The 24,758-nt window shown below is 35.8% G+C and overlaps 1 pseudogene; it reads left to right on the top strand.

Annotated features, from left to right (window-relative positions):
* Positions 1-17,036: 17,036 nt before the first annotated feature.
* LOC102474119 (40S ribosomal protein S8 pseudogene) lies at positions 17,037-17,667 on the top strand (annotated as a pseudogene).
* The last annotated feature ends 7,091 nt before the right edge of the window (positions 17,668-24,758 follow it).

Below are 24,758 nucleotides of genomic sequence, written 5' to 3'. Positions count from 1 at the left end.
AGCCTTATGAATTTATTATTTAACTCATTCTCTTTTTTTGTTGACTCTTATTTTTTAGTATTATTTAAATTTTCATTTATAATTATTATTTTAATTTACATTTAATCACTGTAAATATTTAGTATAAAACATGGTTTTTCTCAGCATGAATATAGTGTGTATTAGTCAAGTCAAAGACATTATCGTATACATTACAATCAGAAGATAACTTTTCGTTTTTCTGTGTATTAAATATGTTGTTTGCTTTTTCCCAGATCTCCTCCCTCCCACTCCCTATTAGGCCCTCAGTTCTGTCTCTAGAATCTATAGTTGCCCTCCCTGCTATTATACCTTCTAATCTTTCAGTTTCTGCTATAGAGTACAGACATTAGGTTTATATTGAGCAAGGACATACAATATTCGTCTTTTATAGTCTGGCTTGCTTCACTTAGCATTAAATCTTCCAAATGTCAGGGTCTCGTTATTTTTTATGGCATTCACAGAGTCCATGTCCCACATTTTTTTATCCACTCACCTGTTCTTGAACATTTCAGTTGATCCCATGTTCTAGCGAATGTAAGTAATTTTGCAACAAATATGGATGTGCAAGTGTTTTTAACATAAGTGTTTCCCTACCTTCTGGGTAGATATGTAAGAGTAGAATTACTTGGTCATATGGCAGTTCTATTTGGAGGTTTCTGCGAAACCTCCGTATCCTTATCCACAGTGGTTCTGATAATTTACATTTCCACCAACGGTGCAGAAGAGTTCCCTTTTCACCACAACTTTGCCTGAACTTCTCATTCTTTATGTTTTGTTTTGTTTTGTTTTAATTTTAGTCATTCTAACTGGGGTTAAATGGTATCTCATTTTGGTTTTGATTTGCATTTCCCTTATGATAAGAGATGTGGCGCATATTTTCATATTCTTGTTGGCTGTTCATATCCCTTCCTTGGAGAATTGTCTGTTCGGCTCATTTGCCCATATATATATAAAATTTTTTTTTTGGAGAGGTTTTTGCTACAGGGCATGTACACTCGTCTGAGACAGAGAGAGACAGAGGACAGAGAGACAGAAAGATGAGAAATCACCCCCCTAGAGGGGATGGTCACACCGCAATCCCTTCCCCTCCATTCTCTTCTCGAGATCATGAGCATGCACGCATGCGCGCCCAGAAAGAGTTTAAGCCACCAGATCCAGGACTCGAACCATTGTCAACTACATGGGAATCCAGTGATATAGCCATTAAGCTAACTGCTGGTCCCATCATTTGCCCATCTTCTAATTAGATTGATTGTTTTTTTGTGGGTAAGCTGCTTGTGGCTGGATTCTGTATAATAAAGTGCATTGGCCAAGATCTAGGCCTGGGAGCTGGAGAAACATTCCAGCCTTGCATGCGAGCATGCCCCAAATCCTGAAAAAAGCAGAAGATGAGAGAGGAGAGTTTGCGGTATGAGCATCCCATAAGGGTGCTTTCTCACTTTCCCTCTCTATCTCTCTCTCTCTCTTTCTCTCTCTTGCTAGTGCATATGTGCATATGCCATCTAACAAATGTTTTTAAAGGCACTTATTATTTTATTATTGGGTTGATCAGAATCTGACAGTTCTCACCAAGCTAAAAGCAAGGTGTTAGTGAAGCTGTCTTCATTTCTAAAGGCTCTAAAACATTTCATTTTTCTTGCCTTTTCCAACTTTAAGAGGATATCCTTGGTCTTTGGTTCCTTTCTTCCTTCTTTAAAGCCAGCTATGTTGTATCCCTCTCAAACTTCAATTATCACATTTCTCCCACTAGCCACTGAGAAACTTTTCTGCATGTAAGACATCTGTTTAAATTAAACCTACACAACTATTTCATAATAGTCTTGTCATTACAAGAGTCTTAACATTTATCTCTTTTGCAAAATAGATTTTAATTATATTCATAATAATATCCCTGGGTTCTATAGATTTGAGCATGGATATCTATTGTCAGCCATTATTTTGTCTAAAATAGATATAATTAAAATTTTAACCTTCAGAAGAAAGGTTATACATTGATCTCAAACCCACATTTGACATACACCCAAACTAAGCGTAATGGTAATACTGCCAAATATGAAAAAAAAAAAAAGCAGAAATAATGCAGGTTATTTTGCCTAATAAAATTAAATTAGATAAGATAATAAAAAGTAAAATATTAAGTTGTGGAAAAGTCAGGACTTTTAAACATTTTTTATGCAAAAAAATGTGTCATGACATTTCCAACAATCCAATTTTTATATATTAGGAAATTCATAAGCCCTATAATATAAGAAAAATTTAAATGGATTAAAAATTTGAACTAGATATAACAACCTAACCATAAATGCATAACATTAAGGAGACAGAACATCCAAATTTGGAGGTGGAGTTAAAGTGATCCTCAAAAGAACAGATACTCCAGGGTCAACAGGTGGAGTGGTGGTTAAGGCACTGGACTCCTACATGGCCAACTGCAATTCAAGTCTTGGACCCAGTAGCTTGACCCTCACACCGGGCATGTGTACATGCATGCTTAAAATACCCGGACTACAACAGAAGAGAAGGGTTTGTGGCATAGCCATCCTTCCTGTGGGCCAATATCGCACTTTTCCTCTCTCTAACTCTCTGTCTGTCTCTAGAGAGAACACATACCCCATGACAAGGCAAAACAAACAAAAAAACAGATATTCCTTATATTTATCATCCTCAAATAAGAAGACTGAACATAGTGAGAGTATCCTCTTTAAAAATGTAGAAAAAAGACAACAAAGTAACCACAAATAAAAGCCTCAAAATACAACTTGAAAAAGAAAACTATAATACAGAATTAACACAATGATTTATGGAATGATCCATCAAATGGACAATGCTTTCATATTTATGACCAAGAGAAAGGGAATCTAACCACTTGACTATTCTCTGACCTATTTTCTTACTATCTTTTCTCTTGCTCCCAAAACACTATTTCTCAGTTAGCTGTCTTTGAAAAATGCCAGCCATGTTCTACATTAGGACATTACATCTGCTTATCTCTTTGGAATTCTTTTAGCCACATAGATACCTTCATTATAAGTGTTTATTATTTCTTTCCAGTAAGATTCTCCTGATGCCTCTATTTAAGGTTGAAATCATCCCTCCTTACTCTTCCCATTCTTGCCTCTGTTTTTTTTTTAAATGTTCTTTTATAATCTCTATCATTATCAGAGATACACTTTTGTTATTTAAAAATCGAATGTGGCTAGGAATTTTATTTAGTTTGTTCATTGTATCCCAAGAACAAAGAAATAAATGTCTAATACAAAATAAATGCCTACAAACATATGAATTAACATAAGTAAAAAAAGAAAAGCAGGTACTGGTCTGCAGAAGATAAAAAAAAAACTTATAAAATATGCATCTTTATTGAAATAAGAGTCCAAATCTAGATAGCATCTGATTACTATTTGGCAAAATATAGCAATTCCATATAACTAACAGTTATACTGAATAGGTACAAGAGAAACATTTGCTTTTAAAAAGACCTCCACTCTTTTCCTGGGATTTGGGACATGCATGCATACACACCTGGTGTGATTTTTTAAGTGGCTGTGTCAAGGACTCAAACCACAGTTGACCTTGTGGGAGTCCAACACCCTAACCACTACACCATCTGCTGATCCTGTGTATTGTGTTGTATTTTAGTATGCTTTGTTTGAGAAAATTGTTTGTAACTTGATTTGCACAACAGAAACTAAAAGAAGTAGGAGGGAGAAAAAACTTTTAAGAGATGATGAATAGCTAAACTCACTTTGACTTTCATTTCTTGCAAACAGTACTCAGATTTAAGTTATTTTTGTAAGAATAGAGCACTTGTGAATTCACCAAAATTTAAATTTATAATGATGCAGTAATAATTATGTATAAAACAGTTTTATAATGTAGATTTTTTAAATTGCTATATAGAGAGAAAACATCCAGGGAACCATCAGTTAGCATAATGGCTATGTCGCTGAACTCCCACATAGTTGACCGCGGTTCGTGTCCCGGACCCGGTGGCTTACAACTCATGCCAGGCGCATGTGCGTGCATGTCCAAGATCCCGAGAGGAGAATGGAGGAGAAGGGAGTGCTGAGTGACCATCCCTCCTGGGGGGGGGGGTGATTTCTCGCTTTCTCTCTCTCTGTGTCTCTCTGTCTGTCTGGCAAGCGCACGTGCCCTATAGCAAAAACCTCTCAAAAAAAAAAAAAAAGAGAGAGAGAGAGAAAACATCCACTTGTGGTATGGCCATACCACAATATCTTTTCTTCTGTTTCTCCATCACATAGAGATTTGGGGCAAGCACCACATGGGGCTGGGATTCTAACTACAGTTGTCACATTGGATCTGGTTCTCATAACCACTAGGCCACAGAGCCAGCCGGTGGAGTCCCATTCTTATTGTTGGCATTAAAGTCATAGCTTATAGCTATGTTTGTAGTTATACCCATAACCTTGGTTATTCTATTGAATAGTCATGACATCTATTCATCAACTATCTCTCTTTTTCTGAGAGTATCCAGATTTTACTTTAGGGAATCAACCTTCCTCCAACTTTATTCTTCTTATGATTCTGATGGCATTCTACCCATACCAAGCTCTGTGTAAAGCCCCCAGCAGCAGCACCCTCTGTCTTTACTAAAGGTTTAATTGACTGAGGAGTAGCCTCAACAAGTAAGAGCTAGTATTCTCTGGACAAAATGAGGTGTTTATTTGATGATAGTCAGAGACAATACTCTCTTTCATGCTTAATATGAAACAGACCACATGTAGCCCTGGTTGCTAGTGGCAGCCATTCTGTGCTTAAGTAAGAAAGCCTGAAGTCTAAGCCAACCTATAAAAGAAGGCAATGCTGATAGAGTCACAGAAGAATGAAGTTGGAGTCCTAATTAAGTCATGCCTACCACCTTACTGATTTCTGGACTTTTCAGTTACACAATCAGACAGTGCACTTCATTGTTGAAGTTGTGAGTTTTTGTTTTGTTTTTACAAGAGTGAATGTGTGTGCATGTGTGTGTTGCATAAGAACAGAGTTTTCGTTTGTTTTATTTTGACGATTAAAAGAGATTTTTGCCATATATGAAGGTTTCCCTCTTTCTAGCAAAGCTTAAAACTATTTTTTCTCACATTGTATTGAAATATTCAACAGTTTTGTTTTCCTAACTTGTGGTTTTGTTCTCTGAATCTTACAATAAATTTCAGTGTGAATATCTAGATACTTATTCAGGACATTATTATAGATTGAGATAATTGACTCTGTAATTATAATGTTTCTCTTTAGAAAAATGGAATGTGAGCACTAATACTGCAATTTGTACATTGATCCCTTTAAATCATTCTGTCAGACTTCTGGCCTTCAAAGACTTCCTGAGTCTATTATACTACACATAATTCACTCATTTTGCTATCCACACCATTTGTGAGAATGTTCTCATTAATTACTTTCAATTTTAACCATTATGCCCTAATCCCAAACCATGTTCTTTTCAGCAACATTTTTGCCATGACGTTTAAAAATCTCTCTCAGGGAAAAAAATAATAATAATCCCAGCTCTTTGTGAAGACATGACGAACTATTTCCATGAAGGCTCATTTACAAGAAACAACAAAGACTCTTACTAGAACCAAGGAACAATCAGTTCAGATGAAAAACAAGTGACCTACGCCTGCTCGAACCCAAATGAACCTTTTCTATGGTTCAAAAATTTGGTTAGCTTATTACTGTTTGTTTTCTTTTGCATTTTCATGCTTCTATGCATTTCCAGCTGGATTGTCTCTGGAAGGAGCAATGCATTACAAAAAAGTTTGTTCTCATATTTCCAATCTGATTTCAACCTCTATGAGAAAGGTTAGGATAATCATAAGAATGCTGAGATTCTTATCTGGACTCCATCTTTAAACCTTAAAAGGCTTACCCATCACTTGTTCTTAATTTCCAGTGTTTCCTTCTGGGCTAGAATATTTGTTATGATTAATATATCTCTGATCTTTTACTCTGTCTCTGTCTCATTCTTATTCTTCCTCTGTCTTCCAAAGATAAAATCTTTCTAGTTTTCCTCTCACATTGATTTGTTTATTTTAAGCTCTTTCATCTTTTGAAAGGTTAGCTTTGGAATCATGGCTAGAGAAACACTGGAAAGTCTACTAGGAAAATACACTAAATAGGTTGTTAATTTTAGTTCACTTAATAGATTATTAATTTGGGGATTTTTTTAAAAATCAGTCTGACATTCAGCATTTTACAGTTTAAGGTAGTATTTACAGTGTAATATCTGTCACTATCAGACAGCTATAGTCATAGATTTTATGGTATAATGAATACCATTACAAAGTTTAAAACTCACTGTCTTACATAAATATTTTTGTTTAAAATTAAATAGTTGAAAACATCATTTTCAAAATAGAATGTTCTATTAAAGCAAGAAATTGAAGCCTTTATTGGCTTCCTTTCCATTTCTCTGTTCTGTGAACTTAACAATAGAAAAGAAAGCCAAGACATGGAGCTTTACTTTACTATTTTACCAGACAGTATAAGATTTGGAGAAAAGGATTACATGGAAGTCAGATAAAACTGAGAGCCAGAAAAAAAGCATATTGGAGAAATAAAAAAAACAATAATAATTTAGCTACCTGAGGAAAAAAGCAAATGCAAAAACAAGTGGGCAAAGAATATGGAAAAACATAAATAAGGAACAGATGATAACATACTCTTGTGAGGCATAATTTATAACGCTTTTGGCTAGAAAAGATGCCATGAGCTAGTCACAGCCAGTCATTCTTGAAAATACCAATAATGATAATGTTTTATGTGTACTGATTGTTCTGAAAAAATTAAACTACATATTTGAAATGAATAAGAAAATGCATAAAATCATAGCCAGTTGTTTTTGTCATAGAATCCCTGATTATAGCAAAAATGGGAAAATCGGCAAAGGATTAAGGAACTATGGTTAATCTAATTCTTTCATTCTTCATAACCTTGTTTTTCTCAAGACATAATGTGATGTAAACCTTCATTGAGTAAGTTGTAGTCTAAATCACTTATTATTAGATATTTTAGAATTTATAACGTAATGCTCAAAATATTATGTAGGCTTTTGATTTAATCAAAGTTTAACCCGACGCCTCATCTCTGCTATCAAAGCTGTCTAGAGCATATTTGAAAGGCTGGCTACAGTTTATGGAATCCAAAATCACTCTTTCATAGGGGTTCAAATCTCCAGTTTTCACTAATCTTCTAGATCTGAGTAAGTAACTTAACTCCTAAGCCTTAATTTTATGTCATTATAATGGAACAAACAGTAACTATTTTACATAGCTATTATAAAAAGTAACTGTAATACTAGTAGAAAATTATTGAAGAGAAATATAATAAAATTAGGGCTCATAAGAAAACAATAATGGGATTCCAGTAGATGGGACTTTGGAGTCAGACACACCTAAGTCCAGATCAGAATTTTTCTTCTTTTAAGATAATGACATTATGCAAATTTTAATACTTTATAGTTTCAGTTCCTCAGTTGTAAAGCTTATGATTCCTATCTTATCAAGCAGCTTTGAGAATTAAGCAAAATAATACATAGCAGAGCTAGTCAAAGAACGTTACTAACAGTCAATAGTAATTAATAATAATTAGTTTTACCTTCATTATTAGTAAGATAATGCTGTCTGACTATTTTTAAGTCAATAGATTGACCCAGGAGATATAACCTGCTGAAAGTGAAATTAATCTTTTAAAAATCAACTTTATTGACCAAAGAAGAGTGAGCTGAGGCTTCATTATCATCACACGGGATAATTTAATGCACATTCTCATGTATGTTAAATGATGGTGGACTAATTTAAAACACACAAACTACTTTGATAAAATCTTTTCTTTCTCAAAATTCCACAAGGACTTTTTAAACTCCCTTAAGGTTATTGTCAATATCAGGCTGCTTATTTCAACCTACGGGACTGTTCACTCTCCTTGTTCTTTCTCTCACCACATTTAACCAGCTTTAACTGGTGTCAACTCCTTGTGACCTCTAGTGAGGCAAATGGCTGAAGTGTCTGGCAGGTTCATTTGCACAGTAATGAGTTCTGTCTACTAGTCTCCTCCAGACTGATGAGGAGAGGGAGATTACCTTCCACTACTGCCTATTAAATGTGATTGACATTCCCGTATGATATCTGTCTTCCTTAAGAGTCCTCTTTCCTCCCCCAGCAACAATTCAGGAGCATAAAGAATAATACTTAAATGAGGTCTGCAGCATTGTTCTTCTCCTTTTACATATTTTTGTTTCAATTGTTATGGGGTGAAAAAGACGGGTTTTTTTAACAAAAAGGAAAAATGATACAATAGTGTGTATAATTGGTAAGAGATGGGAACTTTTCTTTATTAAAAAAAATTTTGAAAACACTTGATCAAGTCTACAGCAAAAGCATTATAAGGGGAAATAGAGAAAATATTTCCTAACTCATTTGTTTTCTTCAGTATCTTTCATTGTGCCATGTATCATGTTCAAACATTGGCATTTATCATAGCTCTTAGACCTACATTTGTCTTCTAATTTGTTTTATTTCATTCTTTCATTGACATATCTACTTGAATATAAATTTTTCTTTGTGATGCAATTTCTATACGTACTTTTTTAAAAAAAATTTACGTAATAGCTCAGTGACATAAAATTGCAATAACTCACATAATAACTTTAACTTTATACTTTCTGTAAGAATACATTTAAAAGAAATATCCCAAATACCTCAACAGAAGCATGTTTTAATTCTTGTAAAAATATTTCCTATTATACTTTACCTGCAACATTTTAAAAAATAATATACATTGTACTTTAAGATCTGTTGCCAGGTAAAACCTCTTTTTTGCTGTTGTCTCAAAATCCCACAAGTACTTTTCAAACTCCCTTATTTTATTTCACTTTATTATTTATTCATTTATTTATTTATTTAATTTCCTAGAGAGCACATGTGCTCACCAGGGAGAGAGAAAGAGAGAAAGAGAGAGAAAATTAGTAAGCACCTCCCCTTCAAGAGGATGAGTTTGTCGCAATCCCTTCTCCATTCTCTTCTTCGGATTTTGAGCATGCAAACATGTGTGCCCAGGACGGTTTTCAACCCACTGGGTATAGGACTCAGATTGGCAGTCAGCCATGTGGGATTCAGACTCCTTAATCACGATGCCACTGGGCTGATCCCTAGAGTGCATTTTCAGTTTAAACAAAGTGAAAAGCTAATTTCTATTTATTGTAAGAAATCATGTATAAATCATAAAAAAATTACTTCAGTGGAGAGAAAAGTGATAAGGATTTCTTCTATCCATTGTTTACATTAATTTCTCCTTATATTTATGACCTATGTTTTATGTCAAAGTTAAGATCTGTTGAATTATTAGTTTAAACTGTAGCTCCCTAACTTTGAACCACATCCATCAGACCTCTACACAAGCATCTTTTCATATAATGCAGCCAGGAGATAGATAGATGGATGGATGGATAGATAGATAGATAGATAGATAGATAGATAGATAGATATAGATAGATAGATAGATAGATAGATGATATATAGATGATTGATAGATAGATAGATAGATAGATAGATAGATAGATAGAGACATACAGAGATAGAGACAGACAGACAGACATCATTGGGGCTGTGGGTATTAGAAAGCTCGGTTGACTTAAGTTTTCAGTGTAACTCCAGTTGGAACTATTTAAAGCAAGAAATCCACTGCATTGTATCCCAAAAGTTCTGTCTGTATGGTTTAATCAACTATTAAACTGGAACAATGCAGCTATGCATGTGAGGATAGAGCAGACATGCATTTATATTCACTCTCGATTCATCTCATCTAGAATGCGAGAGCATGGGGCAGACAGCTGTCAAAGAAAAAGCAAATACTGCTGTTTGGAGTAACTAAGCCATGGTACCACATCAATTGTTTACAATCTGTTATCCCACAGTTTTGCTGTTGCAGAACAGTAAGCACTAAAGAATGGCAAATGTCATCTGCCACTCTAGCAAAGCACTTTTTCTTATATTCTACTTACGAGAAAAAAATTACTTTTGCATTGATGACTGCATTATTAATGTATGGAGAAAGGGCTTTGAGGACCCTTCTGGCATTAGTATTATAATTTAATTTAACTCATAGCAGAGCAGGAAATTGATTAATAGCTACAAAACGCACACATGATTTAAAAGCATGAAAAGCAATTACTTCACCAATTACAGAAAGTTCAAAAGGGCTGTGATTGACAGAGTACACACACACACACACATAGACACAAAACCAGAAAGACATACAATCTTAATCTTATGTTTACAGACACACACTTGATACATAACATTTTGTTGAATATTTAAAATGAAATAATAATAATGATCCATAAGTATTTATAATTCGTAAGTGATTTCAGATTTGTGATTATTTAGTGACCTGATTCAAAACATTTTCAGTATCTAAAAACAATTCTAATAAGAATTATTTGATATAATCCTAATAGAATGTATAATGTTGTGTTCAAGAAAATCCAGAATTTTTTTTCAGTATCAGCAATAAGAAAGAGAGTAACTTTTAAGTCAAAAAATTCTAACAGTTTAAGGTATTACTTTTAATTTAAGTAATGAAAATATAACTTATAGAATTCTGCAAGATATGCAATTTTACATAGATTTCATGATACTCTTTGTCATTACAGAAGAATTTTATAAACATACTGGCTAAATATATTGTTTTACACACCTAACATTAAAAACTAAGCATTCTTTAATCTTAAAGAGCAAATCCTTTTTACCTATTCTTCAAGTATCCTTTGGTTTGACAAACCTCTTTTTTTTTTTTTTTTTGATATTTTGCTTTAGGTTGCATGCACTTACCAGAGAGATAGAGAGACAGAAAGCAAGAAATCACCCCCAGGGGTGATGGCTACTCCACAATCCTTTCTCCTCTAGTCTCCTCTCAGGACTTTGTGCATACATGCACACTTGCATTGCATGAGTTTTAAGGTAGAGTCCAGGACTCAAACTTCAGTTGATTACGTGGGAGTTCAGCAACATAGCCATTACACCATCTGTTAGTCCTAACAAACATTGTTCTTTTTTTATTTCATTTTTAGGGAGATTTTTGCTATAGGGCACCTGCGTCTGCAAGAGAGAGAGACTGAGAGAGAGAAATCAGTCCCTAGGCTGGATGGACATGCCACAAGCCCCTCTCTTCCATTCTCCTCTGGGGACTTGGGGCATGCATTTTTATATGTGAGTTTTAAGTCACTCGGTCTGGGACTTGAACCGTGGTCTACTATATGGGAGTCCAGCAACATAACCATTACACCATCTGCTGGTCCCCAAACATCATTCTTCATAGCTCAAAATGCAATGCATTAGATCAATTTCTCTACCTCTTTCTATTTTTATTCTGTTTATTTTTGTTAAAGTTTTTTTTTTTTTTGTAAAATCAGTTTTACATATAATCCTAGAACATCTTTATGAAGTATGTTTTTCAAAGCATATAGAAAATATATAATGATAAAATTAAGGCTATAAACATGTTCACCATCTTCAACATTTTATATTACAGTATGCTGTGCACATTTGAGATTTGCTCTACTTTTTTGGGTGAGGGGAAGTATTTATTGAATTGTCAATGACATTTTTCACTCTATTGTAGTAAATTATTCTATAACACAATCTACTCTTGTATCTGCTAATCAATTTCCTTAGACTCACCACATCCCCATGATATGTTATTACTGTTTCTACTGATATGCTAGTGAGTCATTTAGTTTCTGCTACTAATATAAAAAAATTTTTGAGAGGTTTTTGCCTTACAACACATATGCTCACTTGAGAAGGAGTGAATAGAGACAATGAGAGGGAAAGTGAGAAGTCAGGGGCATGGCCAAACTGTAATCCCTTCTCCTCCATTCTCCTCTCGGATCTTGGGCATACACACACACCCCTGAGGTTTTTTGTTTTGTTTTGTTTTTTGTTTTTTGTTTTTTGTTTTTTTTAGAGGTTTTTGATATAGGATGTATGCACTTGCCAGAAAGACAGAGAGAGACAGAGAGACATAAAGTGAGAAATCACCCCCCAGGGGCAGGGGGGCACACTGCAATCCCTTCTCCTCCATTCTCCTCTCAGGATCTTGAGCACACACGCACATGTGCCTGGCATGAGTTTAAGCCACTGGATCTGGAACTCGAACCACTCGAACCATGGGAGTCAACAACATAGCCATTACACCAAATGCTAGTCCTGAGGTGATTCTTTTTTAAGAGAGGTTTTGTTATAGGGTTTATGTACTCATCAGAAATACAGAGAGACATAAAGTGAAAAATCACCTCCAGGTGGGATGGCCATGCCACAATCCTCTCCCCATTCTCCTCTTGGGATTTTGGGAATGCATACACACGTGCCTGGCATGAATTTTAAGCCTCTGGGTCCTGGACTTCAACTACAATAGACTATGTGAGAGTCCAGAGACATAACCATAGAGCCATCTGCTCTCCACCTAAGTTGATTTTCAAACCACCAGGTCTGGGATTCCAGTGGTGGTAGGCCATGTGGGAGTCCAGAAACATAACCACTATGCCATCTGCTAGTCCAGAGATAAAGTTTTGCAGTATTATTATTTTTATTTATTTTTTCCATGAGCGAAAAAGTAGAAAGAGATAATATCTCCAACAGGGTCTTGACACTGTGTTCTGCCTCCCAGCACTCAGCCAACCCCAGATCATGGGCAGGTGTGTGCCCTGCTTGTTGAGAGAGATCTCAGAATTAAAAGGAACTTCACCTATGAGGTTATCATGTAGAACGCTGCATTTTACCACTGCATCATATTTGATAGATTCATGACTGCCTGGCCCCTCCCTCAGTACATTTCTGAAGGTCATATGTTTATCACTGACAATTGTATATAGTTATACAGGGTATTCAATAGATACATGTTGAAAGATTGAATATTACACGTCAGAATGATCTATTAATTCTGTCTCCAATTAATGGATAATTAATCATTGGATTAATCACTAATGGGCATTAGCCATTGGATTTGGCATGTTTTTGATTCACATGGAAAATTTATTTGAAGTAGAGAAATGTACATGAATTATTGTCATAAATAATTTCAGGCGTTTTTTCTCCAAGTGACAGATCACACCTTTTGAAGTACAGATGTAAATAAAATTTCAAATATTGAGTTTTCAGCAATGTGTACTAAAACTTTTTGAAACTTTGAATCGTGTCATATCCAATATCCCTTATTCTGAATTTCTGCTCAAAAAATGTAAATTAACAAAAAGTAAATGAAAGGGACCAGCAAATGGCATAATGGTTATGTCTCTGGACTCCCACGTAGTCTACCACACTTTGAGCCCCAGAACTGGCAGCTTAAAACTCATGCCGGGCGCATGGGCATGCGTGTCCGCTATCTCAAAAGGAGAATGGAGGAGAAGGGACTATGGTGTGGCTATCCTCTCTGAAGGGTGATTTCTCACTTTCTGTCTCTCTCTGTCTTTCCAGAGATGGTATGCATCCTATAACAAAAATCTCTCTAAATAAATAAGTGACAGAATAAACAAATATAAACAGCTGGCTTCTCTGTAGATCTACCTATCTGGAAAAATTCCTTATGTTTATTGACTTCTGATATTTTTTATTCATGTGATGACGATTTCTGATTGTGCATTAGCTTCCCATGAACTCAAATGATTCTATCCAGTAACAAAAATAAGTAATACTCATTTTAATCCAGGCAGTATTTAAATTCTTCATGTATTCATATATTTAATCTTCAGAACAACTCTCTGAGGTAGAATTTATTATTTTATGTTGCTTTTAAAGACATAGGAAGGGATGGTGAGATGAAATATCTTTTGAAGGTCACACACCTCACAAGAATCAGATCTGGATTTGAACTAAAGAAGCTGACTTCGCAGACACCCCTTCTAGTCAATTTGATATATTATTTATAGTTCTCACCCATAAGTATTAGAGTTAATATGCCCTTCAATAAAATCCACACATTGTCCTACAAATGTGATCTAACTAAGGGAGTACTTTTTCAAAATCTACACATGTCATGTCACCATATACAAAAAAAAATACTTTCTTTAAACGTAATATAATATTATCAGGAAAAAAACACATTTGCTAATTTCTGTACAAGATTATTGCAAAAGTAGTGGTCTATTTCAATGGCTTCATACATCATAAATTGTCCCAAATTCAAAATAATGAATGCCTAAGGTGTGTACATGTTAAACTATTAAAAAATCAACCACAGAAGAAATTTTTTTATTTTAGCCAAAGATCATCAAATTAAAGCCAAATATCTATACAAATATTCAATTCTGAATTAACAATATCTACAGTTTGAAATTCTCTTTAAACTCTGACTTCCTATCAATTATATTTAAGATATACCATAAGAATTTATCTAATTTTAATTTGTCTAGACAAAATCTCCAATGCATTCAGAAAGTTCATGCCCAAATCCAAGACAAAAAAAAAAAAACTGATTAAAGCAAATATCTATTTTAATATTAGAGAGATATAGCATATGGAAATTAATCTTAAAGATACCCTTCCAAATATAAAGAGACCAAAACCAATAATCAATTCATAATATATGCTTTTGTAGAGATAGTCTTGATTCATTGATCATTTCCTTTTCCCCCTTAGATATGAATATGTATATTCATATCTATAATAATAAATAAATAAATAAATAAATAAATTTCTTCTGTGGTTATTTATATTTCATGTTTAATGTAAAATTACTTAGTTTATCATAAAACCATTTACAATAAGTTGCCTATACTGTATTCCATCTGTCTCTCTCAATGAAAAATTCATTTTCCTTTCTCTGATTTCTTATAACAACTTGAACGTTTAGAATTCACTTTGGCCTTTTATTATTCATTTGAATTCTGCTTCTTTTCTGAGGCTAAAGATATATGTTTATGAATCATTCAGCATGTCAACCACATGTGGATTCCACAGTGATACAAGCATATGTTATTTGTATTCTGCTTTCTGATTTTCTGATTGACAGCATGAGTTTAAGGGTGACTGGTCTTATTTCCTGCAGTTTCAGATTGATAGATGTTTAGCAAAGCATATTCACTGATATCTAATATTGCTTCACTGATGTCAGCGGGAATGAAAATTGACACATGAACTCTTTGAACTTCAGGAAGAGGAAAATTTGAACAGATTGTGGGTTTATACAAACAGTGACACAAATTAACATTGAAAATGTTGAGAGTTCAATGGAAAGAAGGAAATTTGAAAGTGAGCTAATCATAGTGTCAAGAAATTATAGAATGTTTTCAACCACCCTTCACTTTTAAATTGTGCGTGAGCATTATTTTTTCTATAAGGTAACTATTACAATTTTTATTGATTTACTTCAGAAAAACGGATCTCAATTGTATGGTGCAAAATTAAATTCTGGGGCCAGATAACTCAGTGATAATACAACAGTCTGTGAAGCTGACCACCTGAGAGATTCCAAGTGCACGTCAGGAGACCTCCCTGCATATGATCAGCATGTTGTACCTGTGACTAGGGGCCGTCTGAAGCTGGGGCAGGAAGGGGCGGTTATTATGTCGAGACCCTGGTAGAGGTGCTGTTTCTCTCTCAGAAGAAATAAATAGACCTTAATTTTTCTTAATACATAAAATTCTATTAAAATCTCTTGAAAGAAAAATGCAAAACTTGGATTCTAATGTGGCAAAGCAGTTAGGAAGCAAAATGTCAATACCAATCATAACAATACTACTGAAAATATGTTATTATTGCTGAAGCCAATAAACATTTTATCTATAATACCTACCACAAAGCCAATAATATATATTCAATATTTATTATTCAATAAAGTCACTTTCAAATAGATTTTTAAGATGATACAGTGAATTAAGTGAGATCTTCTAATGCACAAATTCCAAAATTTGTTCCAGTTTAGGAACAGCTGTCTCTTTCTTAGCAAAGTCTTCTTACTTACAATGAACCTTGCTATCATAGTCTAATGCAAGAACTACCTTATGCTTCATACCCCATGTAAAACTACCTACAGTCATTCCTCATTTCCCCTTCATATAGACTAAGTGGTTTTTGTTTTTTTGTTTTTCAGAGGTTTTTGTTATAAGGCACATGTACTCACCAGAAAGACAGAGAGAGACAGAAAGAGAGAAGTCACTCTCCAGGGGGGGATGGCCACGCCACAATCCCTTCTCCATTCTCCACTTGGGATCTTGGGCATGCACGCACAAGTGCCTGGTGTGGCTTTAAGCCACCAGGTCCAGGACTCGAACTGCAGTTAACTACACGGAAGTCCAGTGACATAGTCATTACGCCAACTGCTGGCCCCAAGATTAAGTGTTTTCTTGTTTTTTTTTTTTTTTTTTTGAGAGGTTTTTGCTATAGGGCACGTGCGCTCGCCAGATAGAGAGAGACAGAGAGACAGAAAGCAAGAAATCACCCCCCAGGGGGGATAGCCACACCACAATCCTTTCTCTTCCATTCTCCTCTCGGGATCTTGGGCACGCACGTACATGCGCACGGCATGAGTTTAAGCCACCGGGTCTGGGACTCGAACCACCATCGGCTATGTGGGAGTCCAGCAACATAGCCAGTTACGCTAACTGCTGGTCCCAAGATTAAGTGTTTTTAACAACAACAACAAAAACAACATTTAAGTTGATTTCAGTTCATTTTGAAGTTGAAAAGAGGCATGTACTCAGTATAGCCTATAAAAATGAAAAGATTGTGTCAATGTTTTCTTCACTATGGACACTAAAAATGGACACTACTATCTTTCATATATCAAATTGAGTTTCACACATTAGACTATGGTGAATATAATATTTTATTGTAATGTAAACGTGGACTGAATGAATGATGTAAGGTGGCTGCTTTTTGGTTCTGCTCCAGACTAGGTACGGAACCTTGGAAAAATTACTTCAGGGTGTTAAGTGTCAATACCTTCATCTATAGATGAAGAGAATAATATATAGTTCAGCTCTTTCCAGCCGATGCCGAGTGATGGGTATCTCTCGGGACAACTGGCATAAGCGCGGCAAGACCGGGGGCAAGAGAAAGAAAGCCCTACCATAAGAAGCAGAAGTATGAGCTGGGACGCCCCGCTGCCAACACTAAGATTGGCCCCCACCGCATACACACAGTCCGTGTGCAGGGAGGTAAGAAGAAACACCGCTCCCTGAGACTGGACGTCGGGAACTTTTCTTGGGGCTCAGAGTGTTGTACACACAAAACAAGGATCATCGATGCTGTCTACAACGCATCCAATAACGAGTCAGTGCGCACCAAGACCCTGGTGAAGAACTGCATCGTGCTCGTTGACAGCACACCCTACCGACAGTGGTACAAGTCCCACTATGCACTGCCCCTGGGCCGCAAGAAGGGGGCCAAGCTGACTCCTGAGGAGGAAGAGATTTTAAATAAAAGGCGATCAAAGAAAATTCAGAAGAACTACGATGAAAGGAAAAAGAATGCCAAAATCAGCAGTCTCCTGGAGGAGCAGATCCAGCACGGCAAGCTGCTTGCCTGCATTGCATCCAGACTAGGCCAGTGCAGCCGCGCCGATGGCTACGTGCTGGAGAGCAAGGAGCTGGAGTTCTACCTGAGGAAAATCAAAACCAGGAAAGGCAAATAAACCTTCCTATCTTCACTCTGTAATAAAGGTGTTTATTGTTAAAAAAATAATAATAATATATAGTTCACAGGACTTGTCATAAGGATTAAATGTACAAACCTGTGACCAGACCGTATCTTTTCTTCAGTTGCTCATAAACTAGCTCTATAGTTTTTTCTATGAAAAGGTCTACCACACCAAAACTATCATTTTCGCAGAAACTGTAATTTCCTAACTACTTCGTAGTTTCCAGTGATGGTGTCCATTATGACTGGCGATAACAACCAATAACGGAGTTGTTTTCCAACATAGGTAGCCTCCATGGGTAATGCTGCCTGAAGAGAATAATGTTTCAATCTGCAAGTGTTTAAAATGTTGCTGAGGCTCTGGTTCAGAATTCAAACCATAGAATCAGGAGGTGGAAAAATCACATTTTTCTCTAATCAAGAAACTTTATTTGATTTTCCCTCATCTGATTTTGTGCTATTAACTGAACTCAATACTTTGGGATCTTTAAGATTCTTAGTGTTTTCTATTCCTGCACATATTTCCCTCTTAAAAAGTATAAACTTGGCCCAGCCCCAGTGACACACTAGCAAGGCCTGAGGTCACATGGCCAAGCATGAGTTCAGATCTCTAGGTTAGGCTGAAAGCAGGCTGGGGGCACACACAGTCACCCAGGGTCCGAAGGAACTGAAAGACTGGGGGAAGGTAATTGCAAGGATGACCAGACCCTACTGAAGGTGCTTATCTCTCTCTTTCTCCTCTCTCTGTCTCTCTCTCTCTCTGTCACTTCTGTGCATGCACTCACACACACACACACACACACACTTTGCCATCAAAAGAAAAAAAGAAAGTCCGAAATCTTTAATTATAATTCTGGTTTGCAGAACCATTGTTTACTCTGTGTGTTCTAAAACAATGTAATTTGAAACACAAAGGTGAGTAGCAATGTCTTTGTGGCTATATTTGTCTAATCCAAAATAAATGGAATACTCTCAAAGTTGTTTAGTAGTTTCCCAAAAATGTCATACATTACTATGAATCTCTGAAGATGAATTCTCTGTAACTATCTAAAAGCATTATCTGCTACAAAGATTTGCACAAAATCTCAGACCAGGAGATCTGAAAAGCCCATCTTTATTCAATTTGATAATAAATGATGCCATACTTCATCGTTTTCCAAAACTTCTGGATTTCCCCTCAACTTACAGTATACTCTCCCAATAATGGCAAAATACATGTTAAATGTTTCACAGTTATAATAATGCTTAGAAAATATTGAGTCATTAGAAAAGTCATATCACATTTTTGCATAAAAATACATGTCATTACTTTTTTGATGACCTAATAGTAAGTATTCAGTAAATTGTAGTTAACATTCCAACTAAGCAAGTTGCTTTTTATGAGAAAAATAACAATATTTTTCTTTATTGCACTGTATTGGTGCCATTTATATACCATACTTTTTAAAAAGTATATTGTTTCATTTATTTCATTAGACAGGGAAGGCGAGTACAAGGCACAGGTTCACTCCAACAGAATTCTCATATTCTCATATTGCAATCCACTCCCCGTTTCCGTCAGCCCAGACTATGTGCATGCCCACACCCAGTGGACACGAGAGCTTCCAGGACAAAAACCAGGGACTTTCTCATGTCGGGTCCATTCTCACATTGTGTCACAGTTGTGTCATCACCTGGACCCTCCTGTATAGTTTGTAAAAAGTTCATTTCACTGGGCCAACAGTTGGCATAGTGGTTAAGGCGCTGGACTCCCACATGGTCAACCATAGCTAGAGTCCTGGAGCCAAAGCATGGAACTCATGCCGTGTGCATGTGCATGCATCCCCAAAATTCTAAGAGGTGAATGGAAGAGAAGGAATTGCAGTGTGGCCATCAGCCCTGAGAGATGATTTCTTGCTTTCTGTCTCTCCAGTAAGTACACACGCCTTATAGCAAAAATCTCTCTCAAAAAAAAAAAAAAAAAAAAAAAAGTTAATTTGCAACACTTTTCGCAAAAATAGCTCTCAAAAAAAAAAAAAAAAAAAACGTTAATTGCACTAACTTTTCTGGTTTTAGGCTACATACTTTAACATGACTTTTTCCTTTTTCAGTGGATGTTACCTTCCAAGGTTTCTCTATATAAAAATTATAACACGGTACCAGCAGTTAGTGTAATGGCTATGTCGCTGGACTCTCATGGAGTCCCAGATCCGGTGGCTTAAACTCATGCCAGGTGCATGTGTATGCATGCCCAAGATCCCAAGGAGAATGGCGGAGAAGGGATTGTGGCGTGGCCATTCCCCCTGGGGGGTGATTTCTCGCTTTCTGTCTCTCTGTCTCTCTCTGTCTTTCTGACGAGTGCACGCGCCCTGTAGCAAAATCTCTTCAAAAAAAAAAGAAAGAAAATTGTAGCAAATCTAGGAATTTATTTTGAATGTCCCTTTATGTTTTTTGTACTATATATATATATATATATATAATCCTTCTTATATTTGTCTACTTTTACATTTTATGGAATTTTATACAGGCAGACAAGGATTAAGAAGTCCTCTGCACCTATTAAACTATCAACTTAAATTCACTTTTGATTACTTATTAAAATACTATCCCAAAATTGTTTGTTAATACTTTTTATACTACAGTATTTTGTAGCTAACAATAAACAAAACGTTTATGATAAAATTATTAAGTATTTGTAACTATTTTGAACTATATGCTACCTGAAATAATCATAAACTAATTCAAAATTAATAATTATCATCATCTTCATAGAGATGAAACTTCTTGCTCTATCGAAGGCCATGTCAGTTGTGAATGGGAGTGGGAAGGGAAAGTTAGCAAAACATTTTTGCATTCTGTTTCACAGGTAGACTAGAGGAACATTTTGAACCAGTTCCAAGATTACAAACCTGCTTTTAGGCATCATACAATACCCCTCACTGCTTCCTGGAACCTACAGTAATAAAATTGAAATTGTATAGCTATAGCTCACAGATGATTAAGACAATCTTGTCTTCTTTACCTTTGTTAAAAGAATGTTGATTCTTATAACCTTTTTATTTTTTTTAGTGTTGTCGTGTCTAGGAAAACTCTCCACATTATTTTTGTTCCAAAGGAAAGTTAAAAAGTGTTTGGGTGGTGGTGAGTAGCTAGGAATTCAGAGGAATTTGAGATGAGTCCACACCCACTTCTGAGATGGCTCAGTTACTTCCTGAAACAGCTTTAAGATTTACAAGGATCTCAGCATGAGACAGCAAAATGGTCTTGGCTAAGCTCTACAAGTTTGTAGTCTCACAAGACCTTTGGTTTTTGGTTCTCTTCTCTGCCACTGGGAACAGACCAGTTGCCTTTGCATTGTTGGAGGAAGAGACTTTTCAACATTGTTGACCCTATATTTTTATCTTTTCCCTGATTTTTTTTTTTTATTTCCATTGCGGTTATGGAAGGGAGTAGTCAGAAATAAAGACTGACAAGAGTTTGAAATACTTTGAGAACTTCTGGTACAGCTGTATTACTTCTAGTTAATAATCTCAGAGTTTAAACTCGAAAGACTATGCCAATCATGTTTCCTAAACACTATAAAGAAGCAGTCCATAGAAGCCATATGTATTTTCTGTTCATCAGATTTTTGTAATTCTAATAAACATAGTCACTTGATGACATGGTGATAAAACTTACTTATTAAAGCATATGGGCCTTGGCAGGCAACTTCAGCCAAATACATGGCTACAAGAACAGGAGGGGAGTGGTCAGACTGAGTAAAAGTAGAGATCTATTGTCAAAATATAAATATCCACTATATTTTTTTCACAAGAAAAATTTGTTGTCTACTAAACCTTGAACATTGTATCAAATCCTCTAAAACAAACAAACAGACAACAAATAAAACTACACACATACACAAACACACACACAGACACACACACACACACAGTCATTTCCCATGTAGTAACTGGATATCATGACATGAAAGGCATAGGGAGGAATATTGAATATTTCATTACATCCAAATAATATTTACAAAAAGTCAATATAAATATACAAAGCCACGTTCAATAATATTATACTTTGTTTCATAGATTTAATTCCACTAAACTCTTTCATTTATTTGTTTATTTATTTATTTTGGAGAGATTTTCACTGTAGGGCACGTGCCCTCGCCAGACAGACAGAGACAGACATAGAGACAGAAAGCGAGAAATCACTCCCTAGGGGGGATGGTCACACCGCAATCCCTTCTCCTCCATTCTCCTCTCGGGATCTTGGGCACACACGCACACGCGCCCGGCGTGAGTTTTAAGCCACCGGGTCCGGGACACGAACCACGGTCGACTACGTGGGAGTCCAGCGACATAGCCATTATGCTAACTGCTGGTTCCCTTTATTTATTATTTTTAATTTTCTTTTTTACTCTGGGGCATGTGCACTCACCAGAGACACAGAGAGAGGGAAACAGAGAAATCACCTCTCACAAGGGATGGCCATGACACAATCTGTTCTCCTTTCTTTGCCTCTTGGGCTTTTGGGCACACATATGCACATGCCTGATGTCAGGGATTTGAACCATGAAGTCGGTGATGTAACCAGCCTCCTTAACTACCACATCACCTGCTGGCCCAAATTTTTCATTTATTGATCTTTTCTTTAAGTATTCAATGTAAGTCATTAATCTTTATTACACACATAGAATTAGAAAAGAAAGACCAACTTACAGAGCATGAAGGATGAAATTAGAAACCAAGTTAAAAAAAAAAAAAAAAAAACAGAAAGTCAATACATAATGGCCTGGCATGTATAGAGAACAAAATAAGAGCAGCCAGAAATACATGACATTTAGACAAGCTAGAAAAAAATTTTATAGGGAACACGGTTCCAGAAATGAGGTTGGGTTCCAGTGCAAATTTCCAGTCTTTGAGAGGAGACAAACACTCCCAAAGCAAGATAGAAAGCATGGCTAGCCATTTCAGATCAGATCATTAACTCTTGGGGATTTTTCATGTGTGTGTGTTTTGTTTTATTTTTTTTTCCATTAAATTATTTGCTGTTGTTTAAGAAAAATGTAGTAAGTAGCTTCTGTATATTTACAAATATTGTGTTAGTTTCAAGAGATAACAAGATTCATCAAATAGAATACCTACCTTTAAAAACTTAGCTCTGTATAGTATTTTCAACTGGACTGGTCTGAGGTGTATTTTGTGTTGGGTAAATTCTCTATACGAGCTAAATGCTGTGTAGCGACTGAATGTGTAATAAATGATAATAATTATAATGTTTAAATGTTTTAATTTAAAAAAAACTTAACTCCACAATATACTAAATTTGTTTGATAAGGTTGCTTTTGTAACGCATTTGGAATATACCAAGTCCAAGGCCAGAAGATGGCACAGCAATCATGCAACTGGAAAAGGCTTCTGTCTTGGTACCTCACTGAGCTTGCTGGGTATGAACACACATGCCCATGATCAGGACTAGCTGAGGTTGAGAGTGGATCATGGTATGGGGATCATGCTGAGGATGCCTGTCTCTCTATGTGTCTCTCTCACAGAGGATTAAATAAGCAATTAAAAAACAAACTAAAAAATGGGGACCAGCAGGTGGCATGGTGGTTAAAGCGCTGGACACTCCCACATGGCAGACCGACCATGGTTCGAACCCTGGGTGTCCTGTCTTGCTTTCTCACTTTCTTTCTCTCTCTTTCTCTGTGTGTGTGTGTGTGTGTGTGTGTTTGTGTGTATATGTGTGTGGCTCTCTCTGGTCAAATTAGAATAAATGAATGAATCAATAAAATTAAATAAAATAATTTAAAAAAAAATAAAAAGTAACACAGCGAATACAACATAAGTATTTCACTAACAAATCACAACATAAACAGAGAATATTTGCAAAGAGAGCTCTTTGGTATAGAGGGACTCAGGCATAGGGTTAAAAAGTTTCTTATACTTGAGTTGGACTTCTATTTTTTTTCTGCTAGTATCTTCTCTGTTGCCGGGAATGAATAAAGAGATAGCACCCTCGTTTCAGTATATAAAGCAGAGAATAGGTAAATCCAAAAGCTGTTACTGGTCATAATTTGTCTGCAGCCCAACAAATAGGAAAAGTAGTTGATAAGAAAAAAGAAAGCAAACACACAAAGAGAAGTAAAAAGAAACAAAGGGATTGGATAAAGTGGGATCGGGAAGAGTGGGATAGATGCAGAGAGTAAGAGAGCGAGAGACAAAAGAAAATGTCCATGTGCCTTAGACTTTGAATTTCTCGAGATATTATAACACCTAATGAGTTTTTTTAACATTAGTCAAACAATGAAAAGTGCTTTTGCACTTACAAAGTTGAACCATGTATTTATAATCTGAATTCATTTTTTAGGTGTTCTAGGTAGTTCTTTGGCCATTGGAAATGCAACTCAGTCAAACTAACTCATAGAAAAATATCAGAAATTATGAAAAGAAATAAAATAAATTCAGGTCTTCAGATTCAAAAATAAGGAATCAGAAGGTACTGTTTTTTTGGTTTTTGGGGGTTTGTTTTTTGGGGGGTTTTTTTCTTTGTTTTTTTTTTTGTTTTTGTTTTTTTTTTTTTAAAGCTACTCTGGGACCAGCAGATAGCACAATGGTTACATTGCTGGACTTCTATGCAGTCTACCACGGCCTGAGTAATGAATCCAGTGGATTAAAACTCATGCCAGGTGCATTGTGTATGCATGCCCAAAATCCCAAGAGGAGAGCAGAGAAGGCTTTCTGTCTCTTTCTGTTTCTCTCTGTCTCTCCAATGAGTGTATATGTACTATCATAAAAAAAACTCTCAAAAAGAAAAAATAAAAGCTACTCTGTGTATTTCTTTTGTCTTCAGGTTCCTGTGGTCTCTCTGCAGATTGTCTAAAATTCTCTCTTGAAAGACTGTCAGTCTCTGCTTAATAAAGATTTCTACAAACTTCATAATTTAAGCTTAAATATAGCTTAAACCTACCATAGTCCAGTACTCTATCTTGGCTTCCATGTGATAACTTACTGAGTAATCCTATTGTCTTTTAGAAATAAAGGAAAGTTCCCTTTAACCAGCAAATGGCATAGTGGTTATGTCACTGGACTCCTACATGGCTGATGGCTGTTT

Source organism: Tupaia chinensis, unplaced genomic scaffold, assembly GCF_000334495.1.
Source record: "Tupaia chinensis unplaced genomic scaffold, TupChi_1.0 Scaffold147312_1, whole genome shotgun sequence".
NCBI lineage: Eukaryota > Metazoa > Chordata > Mammalia > Scandentia > Tupaiidae > Tupaia > Tupaia belangeri.
This window is presented reverse-complemented; position numbering and strand designations above follow the sequence as displayed.